This window comes from Felis catus, chromosome B3, assembly GCF_018350175.1.
Source record: "Felis catus isolate Fca126 chromosome B3, F.catus_Fca126_mat1.0, whole genome shotgun sequence".
NCBI classification, from domain to species: domain Eukaryota; kingdom Metazoa; phylum Chordata; class Mammalia; order Carnivora; family Felidae; genus Felis; species Felis catus.
In genome coordinates, this window is record NC_058373.1 from 83,813,077 (window position 1) to 83,834,470 (window position 21,394).

Below are 21,394 nucleotides of genomic sequence, written 5' to 3' on the forward strand. Positions count from 1 at the left end.
GTAACAGACATGCTTCCCTTACGAGAAGCTAGAATGCCAGAAGGAGAGACCTTTTACAAGATTTAAGTACCTTTTTCATGACAAGATTTAAAACAGATAAAAGGTCTAGGTAAATTTTTTGATCCAGATAAGTATATAGAGGCTTTTCAGAATATTACATATGTTTTTGAGTTGACCTGGAAAGATATAATGCTTTTGTTGAATCAGACTCTTAATGAGACAGAAATGTGGGGTTCTGGTAGTGGCTGAGAGGTATGGAGATGAGCAACTCATTAATTACCATGGGACTGGAGGTCCTATAGGGAACTTCCAGCTCCCTACTGGAGCTCAGGCAGTTCTACCCCAAGATCCTAATTGGGACTATAACCGTCCCATTGGGGAATGGTATCACTGCCACTTCCAAGCTTATGTTTTGGAAAAATTAAGGAGGTCTAGGGTTAAACCTTTACATGACACTAAATTAGCCACTATCTTACAGACACAGGATGAAACCCCGGTGGCCTTCCTGGAAAGGTTAAAGGAGGCTCTCATTAAATATATGGCTATCTCCCCTAACATCCCTGAGGGTGAGACTATTCTGAAAGACAAATGTATCACTCGATTGGCCCCAGATATTTGGAGAAAACTGCAAAAATTGGTTGTTGGCCCTGAAGGGACCCTGGGAAAGCTCTTACGAGTTGCCAGTTGGGTATATTACAACCAAGATCAAGAGGAGAGTAAGGAACAGGAAAGGTGGTTTAAGAAAAAAATGTGAGGCCTTAGTTGCTGCCCTACATACTATGTCAGACCGGACTTCCCGAGGTCCTGGCACTAAGTGCCATTTCTACGGCCCTTAGGAACACTGGAAATGAGAACGTCCTCAGAGGGGACAAATGAAGTGGAAACCCCGTGAACTATGCCCCTCGTGTGGAGACAATCACTAGACATCTGAATGCCCTCAGGGACCTCTTTTTTTTTTTTAATATGAAATTTATTGTCAAATTGGTTTCCATACAACACCCAGTGCTCATCCCAAAAGGTGCCCTCCTCAATACCCATCACCCACCCATGGAAAGAGCCTCAATGTCCATCAGCTGATGAGTGGATAAAGAAATTGTGGTTTATATACACAATGGAATACTACGTGGCAATGAGAAAGAATGAAATATGGCCCTTTGTAAGGACCTCTGTCTTTGAGGGCTTAGATAACTAATGTTCCCTGGGACTGACGGGGCCCAGGACTCTTTACAGGGGCTCCCCTAAATCAACTGTCTATCAGAAACCCAAAACCTCATGTAACTCTGGATACAGAAGGAAAACCGGTTGATTTCCTTAACACCAGAGCCACCTTTTCTGGACTCCTTTCCACTCCTGGCCAACTATCCAAACACAACCTAACAGTTAGAGGTGTCTCCAGAAAACTTATGACTAGATGTTTCTCTCAGCCACTGGGGTGCATATGGGGAGACTTGATTATCTTTCACGTCCTTTTTTGATAATGCCAGAGAGCCACACTCCCTTGCTAAGAAGGGACATTATGACCAAATTGGGGACTATAGTGCTACTAGCTCCAGGACAGATAAACAGCTGACTAAACTTGTAGTAATCTGGATATCAAAGATCAATCTTTCCTTGAGGTAAAGTGAAATAAGCCTCATGAAGTTGTTCATATGGAAACTGGATGGCCAAAGGAGGAATTGAGGATTAAGGACCATGAACTAGTTTAGGTGTTTAGTTATTCTAATCAACAGTATCACCAGATCCAAATAATATGGAAGAGGGAGGAAAAACTATAGTTAAATTGATTTAAAAAATATGACCAGGCATGCCAGGGATTTTTTTTTTTGGATGGCTACAATGTGCCTTCCCTTCCTATGGTGTGGCCTCCTCCCTAGGAGGCATTGTTTTGGAATATTAATGTTTGTTGGTCTAATATTCTTTTTGTATGTCATTTGTAGCAGCTGTCACATATGCCAGAAAAATAAGACATCCAAAAAAATTCTGCTAGCCCCCATGTTCCAAACACCCTCCCATTATATCAGACCTCTGGATGGACCTCTGAACCTGCCCTGACTGCCCTATCATCAACCCCCTTCAGTAAATAGCAGTTAAGATCGGTCGTCATCCTGGTTCCTAATGGCGGTTAGGAGTCACATGTTCAGAGGTGGAAGTATGATAGGTGAAGATCAGATTCAGTAGGCAGAGAGGGAAAGATTAGGGCCTGAGGTCCCTGGGTGGGGAAAAACACCTATTTTGGAACAATGCTGGGAGTGTCTCACTGACCCCCTAAGCAAACTTCCTCAGGCATAAGGTTCCTCTTAGGAATATAACAGACCCCATCTATTCCCCCTCAGGTTTTCCCTCAGGAATTTGACAAAAGACCTGAGTAGGGCCTTAGACCAACCCTCATACATTGGAAACGAGCCAATCAGGAATGGACAACCCAACACCTAGAGCTATCAAGCCAATAAGGGTAGAACCTGAGAAGGAACAAGGGGGAAGGGGAAGGGAATGGACAACCCAACACCTAGAGAAAACTAGAGAAAACTGTTCTCAACCCAACACCTAGAGCTATCAAGCCAATAAGGGTAGAACCTGAGAAGGAACAAGGGGAAGGGGAAGGGAAGGGCTGACCAGAAGCTTATAAAACAAGGACCCTCACCTACAGTTCTCGGGCATTCACTTCCGGATGTCCCTCACTGTAAAGAGAGCTTTCCTACCATTTTCCCTAATTTTATATTCTCATAAATTTTGCCTGCTTCTCAACAACAACAACAAAATCTTTAAAAGGAAAAAGGTTTACTGTCATGTTCTTGCAGGACACATGGAACTGTGGGCTACATTTTACCATGTACAGAAACAGTTCACATACTAGATACTTCTAACACGTTTCTCAGAGTCAGAAAAGTATTTCACCTCCCGCTAGGAATCTAGGGGCAGTGCACATTCCCTCGGGTACCTCCCACAGTGCCCCCCAATTCTATGCAGAGCAGCAGTAGCCTCCATAACTCATCTTCCTGTCTTGCCCCCAAACCCAATCCTTCCTTCTCGATACTGTCAGCGCATACTTTCCAAGAACCTTTCCCTGATTATTGTCTCAGCATGATGGGCAAGCTCTGCTCTGCCCTGTCTCCCCCACACACACTGAAGGATTACTAATCTCTGTGGAACACACTTGGTCACTCCCTTGTGCCTACAGGAAAGAACTGTCATTCTCTGCCAGAAAGCACGTGAGTCCCCATTCCTGCGCATCCTGGTGAACTCCAGCTCACCTTTCAAGAGTCAGCTCCAGGGGCGCCTGGGTGGCTCAGTCGGTTAAGCATCCGACTTCGGCTCAGGTCGTGATCTCACGGTCCATGAGTTCGAGCCCCGCGTCGGGCTCTGTGCTGACAGCTCAGAGCCCAGAGCCTGTTTCGGATTCTGTGTCTCCCTCTCTCTGACCCTCCTCCATTCATGCTCTGTCTCTCTCTGTCTCAAAAATAAATAAAGGTTAAAAAAAGAAATTTTTTTAAAAAATTTAAAAAGAGTCAGCTCCACAGTCTTCTCCCTCAGGTTGCTACTTGATCTCCTTCAAACCTCCCCACCCCTCGCACAAGGACACAGCAACCAGCTCAACCCTCCCCCAAAGCACCTACTACCTGTATCATCACTGTCATTGCACTGCCACTACAGCTCCACCATTCAATGAGCTCCTGAAGGACAAGCCCTAGGCCTTTTCATTTTATATCCCCAGCAATGCCTGGGACAAAATAGATTCTCAACAGATGTTTGTCGAAGGAATAAACAAAAGAATGAAAAACTCTTAGAATATCTTACCAACAATAGCATCAGGAAAATAAGCACACAGTTTCACAAAGTCACTGCTATTAAGAATAAAATTGGGGGCACCTGGGTGGCTCATTCGGTTAAGCGTCCGACTTCAGCCAGGTCACGATCTCGCGGTCCGTGGGTTCGAGTCCCGCGTCGGGCTCTGGGCTGATGGCTCAGAGCCTGGAGCCTGTTTCCGATTCTGTGTCTCCCTCTCTCTCTGCCCTTCCCCCGTTCATGCTCTGTCTCTCTCTGTCCCAAAAAATAAATTAAAAAAAAAAAATGTTTAATAAAAAAAAAAAGAATAAAATTGGGGCACCTGGGTGCCTCAGTCAGTTAAGCGGCTACTGGTTTCAGCTTAGGTCATGATCTCACAGTTTGTGAGTTCGAGCCACACATTGGGCTCCATGCTGACAGTGCAGAGCCTGCTTAGGATTCTCTCTCCCCTTCTCCCTGCCCCTCCCCCACTCACTCTCTGTGTGTCGCTCTCTCTACAAAATAAATAAGTAACCTTAAAAACTTTTTTTAAGAATAAAATTAACTTTGGGGTGCCTGGGTGGCTCAGTCAGCTAAGTGTCTGACTCTTGATTTCTGCTCGGGTCATGATCTTGGGGTTTGTGAGTTCCAGCCCCACATCAGCTCTGTGCTGGCAGCACAGAGCCTGCTTGGGTTTCTCTCTCTCTATCTCCCTCTCTCTCTGCCCCGCCTTGCTTGTACTCTCTCTCATTCTCTCAAAATAAATAAACATTAATATTTTTCATAAAGAAGAAAGTTAACTTTTAATAATAGTGCCATTTTATGCTTACACTGGATCTTACAGGGGGAAAGTCATATTTTTTAATATAAAGGTTTCACTGATATCATCCCCTGACTTAAAAAATATTAAAAATGTGCCATACTTAAACATCTAATAGTCATGACTAATCAAGCCACAAATTAGCACCTTCTTCTTCCTGTTCCAGCCTGGGATAAAGATAGAAATCAGAAGGTACAAATATCTGATGACTAACAAGGAGTTGTTTGGAAGAAAAAAAAAGCAACGGTCTGATTTACTGATATCATTCTAAGTACTTAATAGGATATGCAACAAACCAACAAACTAGAAGATTTTCGCCTTCTCTGTTGGCAAAGCCCAGCTAGGAGCTCATTTAACGAAATTTGTCAATGTGCTGGGCAGGCACCGTAACAGTAAGACTTGCCCAGACCCTGAAGAGCACTCAGTCTAGTCTGAGAGACATTTCCTGGATGTGACTACTCTGATTAAGGGTTCCTTGGGAGCCACCGGAGCCCAGATGGGAGGCACCCACCCAGCGAGGAGTACCACCCATTCCCCAAGGAGCTCCTTTTGTCCCTTTATTTCATCAGCAGGTTGCCCTTGACCTTCATACTTATGACTTCCACAGAACTTGCATTTTTCAAACATAGATTGATGCCCCCAAACAACCCTTTACGAAGAGAATTCAGCTCTCTTTTCTCCAGTTTGACCAACATCCCATTCTAGCGCTTCCCATTCTAACCATGAGACTCTCGCCATTTCCTAAGCAGGATTCACTCATTTCCAAATTAGTGCCTCTCTAAATGCCATTCTCTATAAACCTTCTCCCTCAGGCAATCCAGTTTATTCTCCTCCTATAAGTTAGTGGTTCTCAACTAGGGGTGATTTTGCTCCCCAGGGAAGATTTGACAATATCTGGAGACATTTTGGGTTGTCAGGACTAAGGGCTGCTACTGGCATCTAGTTGCCACTGGGTAGAGGCCAGGGATGCTAATATCCTACAGTGCACAGGACAGCCCCACACACAAAGAATCATCTGGCCCCAAAATACCAATAGTACCCAGATTGAGAAATCCTGCTTTAAATTACTCTATTTCAATTAGGAAATATTCCCAAATTAACTATACCCAACTCTGATTATGCCTTTGCTCTGCATTACCTTGAGTGTATAGAGTATTCCAATGGTCAACTAATCTTTGGCAAAGCAGGAAAGAATACCCAATAGAAAAAAGACAGTCTCTTCAACAAATGGTGTTGGGATAACTAGATGGCAACATGCAGAAGAATGAAACTGGACCACTTTCTTACACCATACATGAAAATAAATTAAAAATGGATGAAAGAGGGGCTCCTGGGTGGTTCAGTTGGTTAAGCCTCTGACTTTTGGTTTCAGCTCAGGTCATGAGCTCATGGTTCGTGAGTTCAAAGCCCTACATTGGGCTCTGTGCTGACAGTGTGGAGTCTCTTGGGATTCTGTCTCTCTCCTTCTTTCTCTGCCCCTTCCCCGCCTCTTGGTTTTCTCTCTCTCTCTCTCTCTCTCTCTCTCTCTCTCTCTCTCTCTCTTTCCCTTTACCCGCCCCCCCCCCCCACAGAATAAATAAACTTTTTAAAAATGGGTGAAAGACCTAAATGGGAGACAGGAAACCATCAAAATCCTAGAAGAGAACCCAGGCAGCAACCTCTTTGACCTCAGTCACAGCAACATTTTTCTAGATATGTCTCCTCAGGCAAGGGAAATAAAAGCAAAAATAAACTATTGGGACTACACCAAAATAAAAACTTTCTGCACAGCAAAGGAAATAATCAATGAACTAAGACAACTTACTGAATGGGAGGAGATATTTGCAAATGACATATTTGATATCCAAAATATATAAAGAACTAATACAATTCAACACACACACAAAAAAAACCAAAAAAATCAAAAAAACAAATAACCAATTAAAAATGGACAGTGGTGCCTGGGTGGCTCAGTTAGTTGAGCAGCTGACTCTTAGTTTTGGCTCAGGTCATGGTCTCGGGGTTCAAGCCCCACATCAGTCTCTGTGCTGGCAGTGTGGAGCCTGCTTAGGATTCTCTTTCTCTCTCTCTCTTTCTCTCCCTCTCTCAAAAATAAATAAATAAACTTAAAAGAAAAAAACTAAAACTAGAACTACCCTACAACCCAGCAATTGCACTACTAGGTATTTATCCAAAAGATACAGGAGTGCTGACTTAAAGGGGCACATGCACCCAATATTTATAGCAGCACTATCAACAATAGCCAAAGTATGTAAAAAGCCCAAATTTCCATCAATTTATAAATGGATAAAGAAGATGTGGTATATTTATATACAATGGAATATTACTCAGCCACCAAAAAGAATGAAATCTTGCCATTTATAATGACATGGGTGGAGCTAAGGTGTATTATGCTAAGCAAAATAAGTCAGAGAAAGACAAATACCATATGGTCTCACTCATATGTGGAAATTAAGAAACAAAACAAATGAACTTATGAGAAGGAGAAAAAAATAAAAAGAGAGGGAAACAAACCATAAGAGACTCTAAACAACAGAAAACAAACTGAGGGTTGATGGAGGGAGGTGGGTGGGGGATGGGCTAGATGGGTGATGGGTATTAAGGAGGGCACTTGTGATGAGCATTGAGTGTTACATGTAAGTGATGAATCACTAAAATTCTACTCCTGAAACCAATATTGCACTGTATGTTAACTAACTAGAATTTAAATAAAAATTTAAAAAGAAAAAAAAAAGAATGTATAGAGTGATCTACATTAATTTGGATAGAGGATAAGAATCATAGAGTCTCGGGGCGCCTGGGTGGCTCCGTCGGTTGAGCGGCGGACTTCGGCTCAGGTCACGATATCGTGGTCCGTGAGTTCGAGCCCCGCGTCAGGCTCTGTGCTGACTGCTCAGAGCCTGGAGCGCGTTTCAGATTCTGTGTCTCCCTCTCCCTGACCCTCCCCAGTTCATGCTCTGTCTCTGTCTCAAAAATAAATAAAACGTTTAAAAAATTAAAAAAAAAAAAAAAGGAATCATAGAGTCTCAAGATCAGATAGGATCTTGATTAGATAGTCTAATCACTTCAACTTTGTTTCACAAACATGTTATACGTGAAAAACTTGTCTTTCGTCAACTAGATTATAGGAAGTTCCTTAAATCCTTTTACGTTCATGCATTCTGCAACATTTATTGAGCACCTACTCTGTGCCAAGCACGATCCTAGGCACTGGGGATACAGTGATAAGTAGACATTATTTCTACCCCTGTGGATCTTAAGTTTAGTGTGATCAACACTTTTTTTTAGTGTTTTATTTTTGAGAGAAAGAGAGAGACAGAGACAGTGCATGAGCGGGGAGGGGCAGAGAGAGAGTGAGATACAGAATCGGAAGCAGGCTCCAGGCTCTAAGCTGTTAGCACAGAGCCTGGCGCAAGGCTCAAACTCACAAACCATGAGATCATGACCTGAGCCAAAGTCAGAGGCTTAACCAACTGAGCCACCCAGGCTCCCCTGAAATGTTTTAAAATCATGTAACTTCCACTGTAATAAGTGCTCTAACAGGAAAAACATGGTTTCCCTGATAACAGAGGCACCTAACCTGATCTGGTGCATCGGATGAATCTCTGAGGATGAGTCTTTTAAGCATATATTAGGCATTCAGTTAGTATTTGTTACATAAATAAAGGGAAAGCCTGCAGGGTAAATAGAAAGTACCCAGCTAAAGTGTGCTGAGGCAGGAGGGAAACACCAGGAGAGCTGAGTGGCCATGATGGGTTTGAGATGCCTATGAGACCCCAAGGTAGAGAAGCCATATAGGCCATTAGATGCGTGTATTGGAGCCCAGAGACCCAGGAAAGTCAAAAAGGGATGGAAGAACCAATAAGAAACTGACAAGGAAAGGCCAGAGACACAGGCAGAAAACCAAGAAAGGGTGTCATAGAATAAAACTTTTCAAGAAGACAGCCAACTTGCAAGACTGACCAGGAGGCCCATCCTCTCACTCATCACGTCTCCTCAACTTTCAATTAAATTTGACAAAAGAATACAGTACGTTTTTACATATTAGGTCCCATATACCCTTTCTCAGGTGTTGAAGGATATGCTCTGGCAAAAAATGAAGGATTAAGCCAAAAATGAGTAAGACATAGAATCCCAGAAGCAAGATTCAACAAAGGTGAGAAATAAAGAGAATTCCCCATATTATGGCAAAAGGGAAGTCCCAGAATGCTAAGTGTAAGGCAGAGCTACTGAGGGTTGAGTAAGATCAAGGATTTCAGGAGGGTGGTTTCTAGGAAAACATGGAAGGGACAGATTAACTGACAGGTTTGACCACATGAAATGATTCATGGAAAAGCAGTTACAGACGTGGGAAGACGTGCTTAGATGTTCAAGAAAATTAAGCAAATAAAGAAAGTAAAGGCAATTTTTAACTCCAGGAAAAAAGAAAATGTAGAAAAAAGGAAGTGTAACCATCTTACACAGCTTAGTTCAGCCATAATAGTGCTATCACTTAATACTGATTTTAAAAAGAAAGCCTGTGCAGGGGCACCTGGGTGGCTCAGTTGGTTGAGCATCCGACTTCGGCTCAGATCATGATCTCACAGTTTGTGGGTTCAAGGCCCGTGTCAGGCTCTGTGCTGACAGCTCAGACCCTGGAGACTGCTTTGGATTCTGTCTCTCCCTCTCTTTCTGACCCTCCCCCCACTCACACTCTGTCTCTGTCTCTCAAAAATAAATAAACATTAAAAATTAAAAAAAAAAAACAACCCTGTGCTATATTCATACTGAGAGGAGACTCAGGGTATGAGAGAGCTCTAGGTCTTTGTTGACCAAATAGAAAGTAAACACTATCATCTAAAGTTGATGAATCAAGAATCCATGGTATAAGCATATTATTTAGATAGGAGAAGTATCAGAAAAAACAACTAAATTGGAAGGATATGCCTCTGGGTAGCAGCATTATAGCTAGAGGTGGAAACACTGGTTTGTGTGTATGTTAATACTATTCTTAAACCAGTTTATATATTAACTTGATAAAAACTTAAATTCTAAAAATTCCAAAAAATTTTTTAAATTCTAAGATTTGCAATGATAAAGGGCAAAATTTTATATATTATCTAAGAACGAAGATCATTCTTTTACTCAAGACACATTGGCAAAGGACACTTTTTGTGCAAGTCCAGATCATCTGTATAAATCTCTCTTGAGATCTCCAGGCAAAAGCTAATAAAGGCACAAGGTATATTTTGACAGACTCTAATCCTCCCTATGAATTATTTATCATGTCATTATGTAACAGAAAACTGCCTTGGCAATGGGTGTATTATGGTTATATTGTGGATGCAGAGACCACTACATTTGATTTGATAAAATATTTCTGAACCAAAAGTTTAACACTTAAAAGCTGAAGTTCCTTTATAAAGCTGCGTACTACATTAAAAAGAGAAAGAAGATCACTCTGGTCCTAGTACCTAGAGTCCTGCAAAAGCTGGCATTTCTGCATGTGCGTAAGAACCCTGTGTTAAGCACACCCTATCTGGCAATTTAAAAATCCAAGAAGAGGGCTCCTGGGTGCCTCAGTGGGTTAAATGTCTGACTCTTGGTTTCATCTCAGGTCGTGTTCTCATGGTTCCTGGGATCAAGCCCCACATCAGGCTCTATGCTGACAGCACAAACCCTGCTTTGGATTCTCTCTCTCCCTCTCTCTCTGTCCCTCCCCCACTCATGTGGTCTCACTCACTCTCTCTCAAAATAAAAAAATTTTATAGGAAAAAAAAAAAAAAAAAGAGGGGCACCTGGTTGGCTCAGTCAGTTAAGCAACCGACCTCCACTCCACTCAGGTCAGGATCTCATGGTCCTAGAGTTCAAGCCCTATATCTGGCTTTCTGCTGTCAGTGCAGAGCCTGCTTCGAAACCTGTCTCCCTCTCTCTGTCTCTCTCTGTCTCTCTCAAAAATAAACAAACATTAAAAAAAAATTTTTTAAAGAAAAACCCAAGAAGAAGTGACTCTGTTGAGGGCGTTTTAAGTGACTCATGTTAGGGGTGCCTGGCTGACTCAATCAGAGGAGCATGTGGGGGTGCCTGGGTGGCTCAATCGGTTAAGCATCTGACTTCAGCTCAGGTCATGATCTCACCATTCATGAGTTTGAGCCCCACGGTGGGGCTCTGTGCTGACAGCTCAGAGCCTAGAGCCTGCTTTGGATTCTGTGTCTCCCTTTCTCTCCAACCTTCCCCCACTCACATTCTGTCTCTCTCTCTCCAAACTAAACATTAAAAAATTAAAAAAAAAAAAAAAAGCACATAAGTTTCAGGCCCATGTTGGGTGTAGGGATTACTGAAAAAAAATAAACTTAAAAGAAAGTGATTGGGGCACCTGGATGTCAATCAGTTAGGCGGTTAAGCAGCACACTCTTGATTTCAGCTCAGGTCATGATCTCATGGTGGTGAGATGGAGCCCAGCATCAGGCTCCACACTGGGCAAGAAGCCTGCTTAAGGTTCTCTCTCCCTCTCCCTCTGTCCCTCCTGTACATGTGTTCTATCTCTCAAAAAAAAAAAAAATTAAGAAAAAAAGTGATTCATGTTGACTACTCCTATAACACAGACAGATTACACACCCAGTAAAGTTAGCTCAAGAAGCTAAGAATTCATCTAAATATGATACCGCTTCTTTTAAACTCTCTGAGTTGAAAACTCCATGACTATTGCTTACCCATTTGCATTTTATGTAAGGATGTTCCAGGAAAGCATCATTGCACTTTCCCAGGGCAGCTTATGCTAGGAGGGAGGGTTGGTGTCTCACCTCCACCAGTGTTTTTAAAGGCTGGGCCAGAGATTCCGCAAGAAGCTCAGAACATGACTTAAGGCTCTGCACGAAGACTCTGAATTACCTGATTTTGACACATATGCAAATGACACCCCAACCCCCTCCTTCACTGATTAAGCAACACGGGGAGTTAAAAGCACTTGGGATTCTGGGGACACACTATTCAGGAGAGAGGTAGCACCTGCTACCTCCACCTTGGAGATGTTAAAGAATAACAGATTGTAAAAACTGGAGGTGAGCGATCCTGATGACTCTGTGAGTTCACTTGCCAGCCATTGAGCACCAGGAAGTAGCAGCACCAAGGGAATCTTTGAAAGGCTCAGGGCTCAGGAAGCTCACAGCCCAGACGCTTAACAAGTGATTAGATGCAATTCCTTACTACCTCGGAGGGAAGCAGCTCCATCAGCCACAGGCCTCACTAACACCTGCCTTCATTAGACACCCCCCCCCCCATCTCCTGTCCACAGATCCTGCTTTATTGTGATGAGTGCATTGAAAAGGCCAAAATTCAGCAGGACTGTGAAAATGAAAAATCTGCCTTGCCATTGCCCAAGCTAGGATAACAGTTACAGATGAAGACGGCCACATAATAAAGAGAAAAGGATCTCTCCCAATGACACATGATAGCAGTAAAGTATCAAAACCCCCTTCTTTGCCTGACTTCTCCTTTCTACCTCACTGAAAGCTTTTGTTCTCTTCAGAGGTTAGATTATCAGAGTCATAGATTATCAGAAATTTTGCTATTTAAAATTATATCAGTAAGAAAGAAACATTCCATTCTTAGACACACAAAAGCAGTCGGTTTACAATCTAGGTGCAAAGCTTCAGAAAAGAGTTTGTAGGCACAGCTTCCACATCTAAACTCTATAGTTTCCAAGGAAACAAAACTCCACTTAACAGTTTAGAACTAACATGGATCTCTTCACATGAGCCTGTTTTGCACCAAGCCTGTCAAAATACTGCTTTATTTAAATTTCCTCCCTTCCCCCAAATCTTCTGTTAACTCTTATCTTTTGTTTGGTCCTTTGGTGTGTAACCTCCCCCATTGCAATGAGTTAATAAACCTGACTTTGTCAGATTATAGGTCTGTAGGTGGGCTAGGAAAGCACCAAATCTATGAGAACCTTGTTGATCTCCAAAATGCCATCATAACACTCTAGACAGCATAGTTTTTGGGGTATGACTATACAGCTATGGCAGGGGGATAATTAGCAAATTTATACCTGAGGTTTAATTTCTCAATAAACAGTCATTTGGTAGGTTGAAATGTAATCCTGTACTTGAATTACAATGATTGGAACCTGAAAACAATATTTTAAGAACTTTAAAAAAGTATTTAAAAAGTAAGATATGTGGAAAATTTGCATGCAGAGATAAAAATTTCCTAAAGAAGAGTTTGGTCAAAGAGTTGACGACCTCAGAGGGCTGAATTCCTGGCCAACTCATACTAATCCCAGAAGATTCAGCTCAAATACACTCTCTGCAGAGTTGTCCCTAGTCCTTCCTTTTTTGTACTCTGGTGGCACCTGGTGTTACACTAGTGCCATGGCACCCACCACACAATACCGTCATTGTTGGGTGACCTGCTTCCCCCACTCATCTCAACTGGTTGACAGCAGGCCCTTGTCACTGCTCTGCAAATTCCTAGCACCAGGCAGAATCCCTGGCACATAAGAGGAGCTCAAGGTTGAATTGACAAACCAACCAAAGAAAGGGAGATTGGAAGAAAGAAAAACTGTTGAACTTCAAGTTCAGAAAAGGCAGTTGTAATGGTCCACGGGATTGAAAATGACCTGAACGCATTGTGACTAGAAGGAAAAGATAGATGAATATGGGCATTTGGAGGGTGAGGAGAAGAAAAGAATTGTTAACTAAGAGGAAGTGTGAAACAAAGAAATGTTTAAAATTTTAAACCTGTACAGCTAGGAGGTGGATACCACACCTGGCATAAAGGGATCCTAGGGTAACCAATTTGTTCAGCCTTAGATAAGCGGATTTTGTGAGTCCTTGAAAATCCAACATGCTTTTGCACATGCAGAATTAGAGTCAAAGCTCAAAATAGACTTGGGAGTCACTGCCAGTGAGGCTGAAACTTTTTTAAAAAGTGGATGAATTCTCTAAGGAAGAGACTATGCATTGAGTGGCTGAAGGACTGAAACCTCGAGAACCCAAAGATCTCAAGGAAAGGAAGAAGAAAAAGGATAGCAAAGAAAAGTATGTTCATGGAGGAACAGGGCTGTGCACGTGGACACCAATGGAGATGAGAAGAGGAAAACCCAAGAGAATCACTTGAAAAACTATTAGAACTTAAAGTTCAGAAAGGCAGCAGGTTACAGAATATAGCAAGCATTTACTTACAACAATCAATGGCTTTCCTCCAACTACAACCTATTAGAAAATATAATGGACAAAAGATCCCATTTGCAATAGCAAAAAAATATATACAGCTAGGGATAAACTTTGAAAATGTGTGGTGCTTTTATGAACCTATAAAAACTGAAAGATTTTAACAGTGAGAAAACTTAGGGGCACCTGGGTGGCTCAGTCAGTTAAGCCTCTGACTCTCGATTCCAGCTCAGGTCATGATCTCCGTTTATGAGATTAAGCCCTGCATGGGGCTCTGTGCTGACAGCACAGAGCCTGCCTGGGATTCTTTCTCTCCCTCTCTCTCTCTCTCTCTGCTCTCAAAATAAATAAACATTTAAAAAATAAAAAAATAAAATGTTCTGCCTCAGTCCTTGGATCTGTGATAAGGCCATTGTAATTTTTCTCCCCCTTAGCTCAAAATATTTCCACCCCCTGTGCAGATGAATCACCTGTAAGTATTCATCAATGATCTCCATAATCTTGCTGTGACCAAATCCACACTGCAGATCCTCACTCCACAACCTCTCTCAAAACCTTGGAATACAGCAGACCCTTAACCCTGGCTAAGAAATGGGGTCAAGAGAGAAAAAACAACCAGGCCATGTTTGGCACTGATAAGCCAAAAGCCAAAATTCCACATGAGGTGTGTGTTTGGGGCTACGGTTGTTCTAGCTCTAGAAGTAGAAGCAACACATCCCACCTGACCAAAAGCAGAGGAAAGATAGTAGCAGATGTCTGCATGGGTGAATGCTTGAATGTTCTTGGGCTTCCTTTTTCCTTGACATGTTTTTAAATTTTATCATGTTTTTCATCATGATAAGTATACTCTTTAATTCCCACCACCTATTTCCATCATATCCGCACCAACCTCTGGTAACCACCAAATTTTTTCTCTATAGTTAAGAGTCTGTTTCTCAGTTTGTCTCTGATTTTTATTCCTTTGCTCATTTGTTTTCTTAAACTCCACGTATGAGTGAGATCATATGGTATTTGTCTTACTCTGACTTATTTCAATTAGCAGTATACTCTCTAGCTCCATCCATGTTGTTGCAATTGGCAAGATTTCTTTCTTTTCTTTTTTATGGCTGAATAATATTCCACTGTGTCTATATATACCACCTCCTCTCTATCCATTCATCTATATATGGACCATTTGGGCTGTTTTTGGCTCGGGTCATAATCCCAGGGTCATGGGATCAAGCCCTGAGTTGGGCTCCACGCTGAGCATGGAATCTGCTTAAGATTCTCCCTCTCTCTTTCTCTCTCTCTCTCTCCCTCCCTCTGCCCCTCTCCCCCTTGCATTCTCTCTATATAAAATAAAATAAAGTGAAAGAAAATGAAATGAAATGAAATGAAATGAAATGAAATGAAATGAAATGAAATGAAATGAAAGAAAATGAAATAAAATAAAATAGAATTAGTGATTAGCATTTCTGTATTTGAGAAGCAAATACCCAGTAGTGTGATTGCTGGATCAAAGGCTAATTCTATTTTTAACTTTTTGAGGAAATCCCATAGTTTTCCAGGGTGGCTGCACCAATTTAAATTCCCACAAACAGTGCCTGAGTGTTCCTGTTTCTCAACATCTTCACCAACACTTGTTGTTTTCTTGAGTTTTTTATTTTAGCCATTCTGACATGTAAAGTAATAACTCGTTGTAGTTTTGATTTGAATTTTCCTGACGATGAATGATGTTGAGCATCTTTTCACGCATCTGTTGGCCATCTGTATGTCTTCTTTGGAGAAATATCAGTTCATGTCTTCTGCCCACTTTTAATTGGATTTTTTTTTGGGGGGGGGGGTATTGAGTTATACCAGTTCTTTATACTTGTTGGATACAAACCCTTTATTGGATATGCCATTTGCAAATATATTCTCCCATTCAATAAGTTGCCTTTTATTTTGTTGTTTCTTTTGCTTTGCAGAAACTTTTTATTTTGATGTAGTCCCAAGAGTTTATTTTTGCTTCTATTTCCGTTGCCTTAGGAGACATATCCAGAAAAATGTTGCTATGGCCAATGTCAGAGAGATTACTGCCTGTGCCCTCTTCAAGGACTTTTATGGCTTCAGACTTCACCTTTAGGTCTTTAATCCATTTTGAATTTCGTATAGAGTGAAAGAAAGTGGACCAGTTTCATTCTTTTGTGGGTGGCTGTCCAGTTTTCCCAACACCATTTGTTGAAGAGACTTTTTCCTATTGCATGTTCATTCCTCCTTTGTCAAAGATGAATTGGCCATATAATTATGGGTTTATTTCTGGATTTTCTATTCTGTTACATTGATCTATGTGTCTATTTTTATGCCAGTATCACACTGTTTTAATTACCACCACTTTGTAATATAACTTGAAATCTGGAATTGCAACGCCTCCAGTTTTGTTTTTCCTTTTTAAATTTTTTCTTTTTTGAGATTGCTTTGGCTGTTCAAGGTCTTTTGTGGGTCCAAAGAAATTTTAGGATCAATTATTCTAGTTCTGTGAAAAATGCTCTTGCTATTTTGATAGGCATTGCATTAAATATGTACATTGTTTTGGGTAGTATAGACATTTTAACAATATCTGTTCTTGTAACCCATGAGCACAGAATGTCTTTCCATTTCTTTATCTTGAATTTCTTTCATCAGTGTTTTATAATTTTTATATAGGCAGGTCTTTCACTTCTTTGGTTAAGTTTATTCCAGATATTTTATTGTTTTTGGAATAATTGTAAATGGGATTGTTTTCTTAGTTTCACTTTCTACTGCTTCATTATTACATTAAAGGAGTAAAACAGATTTCTGTATACTGGTTTTGTATGCTGTGACTTTACTCAATGCACTTATCACTTCTAGTAGTTTTCTGGTGGCGTCTTTAGGGTTTTCTATATATAGTATCATGTCATCTGAATATAGTGAGAGTCTTACTTCTTCATTACCAATTTTGTTATGGCAGTCCTAACCAATTAATACACTGATCTAAATGAAAAGTATTCTCTGCCTAGAGTTGCTTTCATATGAAGAAAAATTTTCCTGTGCTTCCCTAAGTCTCATTAACTAACACCTATTAAGTGACAGTAAAATCTGTCATCCTATTAAGAATTATTGAAATTGCTTAATTTTCTCAGAATGGGATGTTTGTAAACTGCTGCCAAACTTGAATCCCCTTAATGATCCACAGGAAGAGCCAAACAAAACCAGTTTATCTCCTTGGCACTACAGGCACAGCACCCAAAGCCTACATACAAGCTTTTCCAGAAAAGAAAATGCACAGGAAAATGTCTGAGTCCAGGCAGGGAAAGGGCAGGTAATGATTCTAAATAAAATAAAGCTATGAAATTAAGATGTGTAGTTAAATTCACATATAAACTTCATTAATCTTTTTAAAGTTTATTTTTGAGAAAGAGAGGCAGAGAGAGAATCCTAAGCAGGCTCCGTGCTGTCAGCAGAGAGCCCGATGTGAGGCTCCATCCCACAAACCATGAGATCACGACCTGAGCAGAAATCAAGAGCCAGATGCTCAACCAACTGAGCCACCCAGGCAAGCCATTAATTTTTAAATCCAAAACATACAGATTTCAATATGTTTTAAAGTAACTCATACATTAGATTTTTGCATTTCTTAGGAATTCCCATGTAGGGGCACCTGCGTAGCTCAGTCAGTTAAGCATCTGGGGCATCTGGGTGGCTCAGTCAGTTAAGCATCTGACTTCAGCTTAGGTCATGATCTCATGCTTCATGAGTTCGAGTCCCACATTGGGCTCTGTGCTGGCAGCGTGGAGCCTGCTTGGGATTCTCTCTCTCTCTCTCTCTCTCTCTCTCTCTCTCTCTGCCCTTCCCCCACTTGTGCACACGCTCTATCTCTCAAATTTAAAAAATAAAGAATTCCCATGTATGTACAATAATTTTTAAAACTCATATCAAATCATGAGTCAATATAGTCCAATAATTTAAAAAAAAAAGAATAATCCATTCAAAAGGTTTTACAAGAAAAATATTCAACATTGGTTATGAATGCATCTTACTATCAGATATAACACAGGGTATGGTCTCCCTCTTCTCCCTCCACTCCCTGCCTGTCTCCTTCAGGCTTTCTGAACTAAGCCTGAGGTGGTATTCCTGCAAAGAGGTCTGGGGGTTGAGAGGGCAAAGTTTCTAAGGATTAGGAGGTTGAGGAGCTAAGAAGCAAGCACAAACAGTCTGCATGGATGTCCATGGAAACAGACCAAACACAGACACATCCTTGACCCTTTGAAACATAAGTGACAGATTTAACAAGCAACAGATTTAATGTTCTGTGTATTTCCACATAGAGAAGCATGAAGACACATTTAGAAGTAGGTAGCTTCTGGGAGGTAAGAACAACTCCTAGCTTGTAACCAGCAAGAAAACAGCAACCTCAGTCCTGTAAGAGGAGGTGAATTCTGCCAGTAACTTAAGGGAGCTTGGAGGTAGAATGTTCCCCAGTCAAGTCTCCAGACAAGAATGCAACCTGGCCAACAATTTGATTACAACCTTCTGAGACGGAGTAATGGACACTAAACTGTACTTACACTCCTGACTCACAAATATTATGGGGTGATATATATATATGCCATTTTATACCACTAAGCTTGTGGTCATTTGTTACACAACAATAAAAATTAATACAGTGAGGGGCACCTGGGTGGCTCAGTTCGTTAAGAGTCTGACTCTTGATTTCATTTGGCTCGGGGCATGGTCTCATGGTTCGTGAGTTCGAACCCGGTGTGGAGTTCTGTGCTGTCAGCACAGGGACACCTTGGGATTCTCCCTCCCTCTCTCTCTGCCCTCCCCACCTTCAAAGTAAATAAACATTAAAAAACAAAACAAAACACAAAAACCCTAATACAGTGAGCCAAGCTGATCAGGAAAAAGAACAATTAGTTTCAGTGGGATCCCCAAACCAGAGCTCCAGGCCCATATATTTATTTATGCCTCATTTAAATACTAATTTATGCTTCATTTAAAAAGGGAATTGGGTTTGGGGGGCGAGTGCCTGGGTGGCTCAGTTGGTTAAGTGCCAACTTCAGCTCAGGTCATGATCTCCTCGTTCACAGGTTCAAGTCCCAGGTCCAGCTCTGTGCTGACAGCTCAGAGCCTGGAGCCTGCTTCAGATTCTGTTTCCCTTTCTCTCTGCCCCTGCCCCATTACCGCTGTCTCTCTCAAAAATGAATAAACATTTTTAAAAAATTTTTAAAAAGGGAATCGGTGGGGCTCAATGGGTTAAGCCTCTGATGTCAGCTCAGGTCGTGATCTCACACTTCGTGGGTTTGAACCCTGTATCGGTCTCTGTGCTGACAGCTTGGAGCCTGTTTCGGATTCTGTGTCTCCCTCTCTCTCTCTCTCTCTCTGCCCCTCCCCTACTTGTGCTCTCTCTCTCAAAAATAAATAAATATTAGATAGATAAATAAGGGAACTGGGGCAGATTAAGGCTACAAGTGGTTCTTTAAAGGCTCACGTCTAGTTTTTTAATTTTTTTTTTGTAATGTTTATTTATTTTTGAGAGAGAGCCCAAGCAGGGTAGGGACAGAGAGAGCCAGAGAATCCAAAGCAGGCTCTGCGCTATTAGCTCACAAACCCCAATGTGGGGCTCAAACCCAGGAACTAGGAGATCATGACCTGTGCCGAATTCAGATGTTCAACTGACTGAGCCACCCAGGCATACCTAAAGGCTCACATGTAGCTCTTTAACAGAGATAAGAGAAAAACATTTACAATTACAAAATGTGAAAAGGCTATGCTGAAACACATGTTGAATAATCAGAATGCAATCACACGGTAGATACCATCCTAAGAAAACAAAAGAACAGAAGTATACTCAAAGCTGTGCGTTAAGAGTACCTGGGTGGTTCAGTCAGTTAAGCAACCAACTTCAGCTCAGGTCATGATCTCACAGTTGGTGGGATCAAACCCTGTGTTGGGCTCACTGCGGTCAGCACAGAGCCCACTTCAGATTCTCTGTCTCCCTCTCTCTCTGCACCTCCCTCACTTGCGCTCTCTCTCACAAAAATAAATACAGCATTAAAATAAAATTTAAAAGCTACACATTAAAAACTGAAGCACAAAAATTATCACAGCCCTCTCTGCTTCAAGCCAGAACAGTGCTCACCACCAATTTCCTTAAGTGATACTTCAAGGTACCTTTTTTAAATAAAGAGACATACAGAATAGCTGTACAGTTTTATAATTTTATAACATAATATTCAAACATATTATACTCTATTCTTAGATCACTTTAAGTATTCTTGTTGCAACATATTCATGGTTACCCTGGGCATTACAATTGCCATCTTAAATTTCTAACAAACTAGCTCAAACTTAGCTTCAATAATACACAAAAGTCTGCTTTACACAGTTCTGTCTCTCCCCTTTGTTGTTGCCAAAAACTGCATCTTTATATATTGTGATTTCCTGCCTCATTTTTTGTCACTGAGTCGCATTCTGAGTAGCACCTTTTAAATATCTGCCCCAGGTGATCTTTATGTATAAGACCACTAAGAACCTTGCAGTGGAGATGAGGGTACAAAGGAACAGTAGTTGTGGGATGTGGGAAGAAAGTAGGGTCTGCAATGACAGCAAGTAGGAAAAAGATCTTGCAAAGCTATAATATGGCAAAAACAAGGTTAAATTAGACTAGTAGTATTCTATAACAGATCATCTGGCAATATGCTTAAACATTTAAAAGTATGTATACATCATATATATATATATATATATATATATATATATATATATATCTCCAATCAGATATCCAACCAGATAGACATCAGCATATTATAAAAATTATAAAATATGCTATTTAGACATTGGAAATCCCTAGGAGCAAATTCTTTATCATTTTTCTGCCTCCACCCAATTCATATGAACATCATACGGTCACTGGTTCCAGTTCTCCTGTGCTCCTTAGAAAGCACAGAAGGCAAGGCAGTGGGAAGAACATGTTCTCCCTTCTGGAGATGTATCATTCTGAGGGAGTATGTAGAGGTCCCCCTCAAGCTCTGCTGAGCCCTGACCTCTGTGGGGAATCACTGCTCTAATGCAATCTTTTCATCTTATAGATGAGAAAACTGGAACTCAGAGGAAAATACTTGCCCAAGATTAGTGTGATAGCCTGAATTAAAATGTATTTCCTGAAGTACCTGGCTGACTCAGTCAGTACAGCAAGTAATCCCTGATCTGGGGGTTGTGAGTTCAAGCCCCATGTTGGGTGTGGAGATTACTTAAAAATAAAATCTTTTACATACGTACATACATACATACAATGTATTTTCTGGGGCACCTGGCTGGCTCAGTCAGTAGAGCATGAGACTTTTGATCTTGGGGTAGTGGGTTCAAGTCCCACTAGGGTAGAGATTATTTTAAAAAAAAATTTTTTTTAAATACCTATTTTCTGACTTCATTCTACTCTACCATATCTCTACTAGACTAACAGGAGGATCCTGAGTTTCCTAATGTTTTTGGAACAAGTCCAATCGTTCTTTTCAAAAGCACAGATGCCTACAATGCAATTTCCTCCAACCTGTCACTAATGATTTTTATATTAATAGCAAAAAAGAAAAAACAGTATCTTGGCTGCTGGCCACAGAAATTCCAGAACAAATAGTGGGCATAAGAGGCAGCAACTGTATTTTTAAGTCCAAGGGTG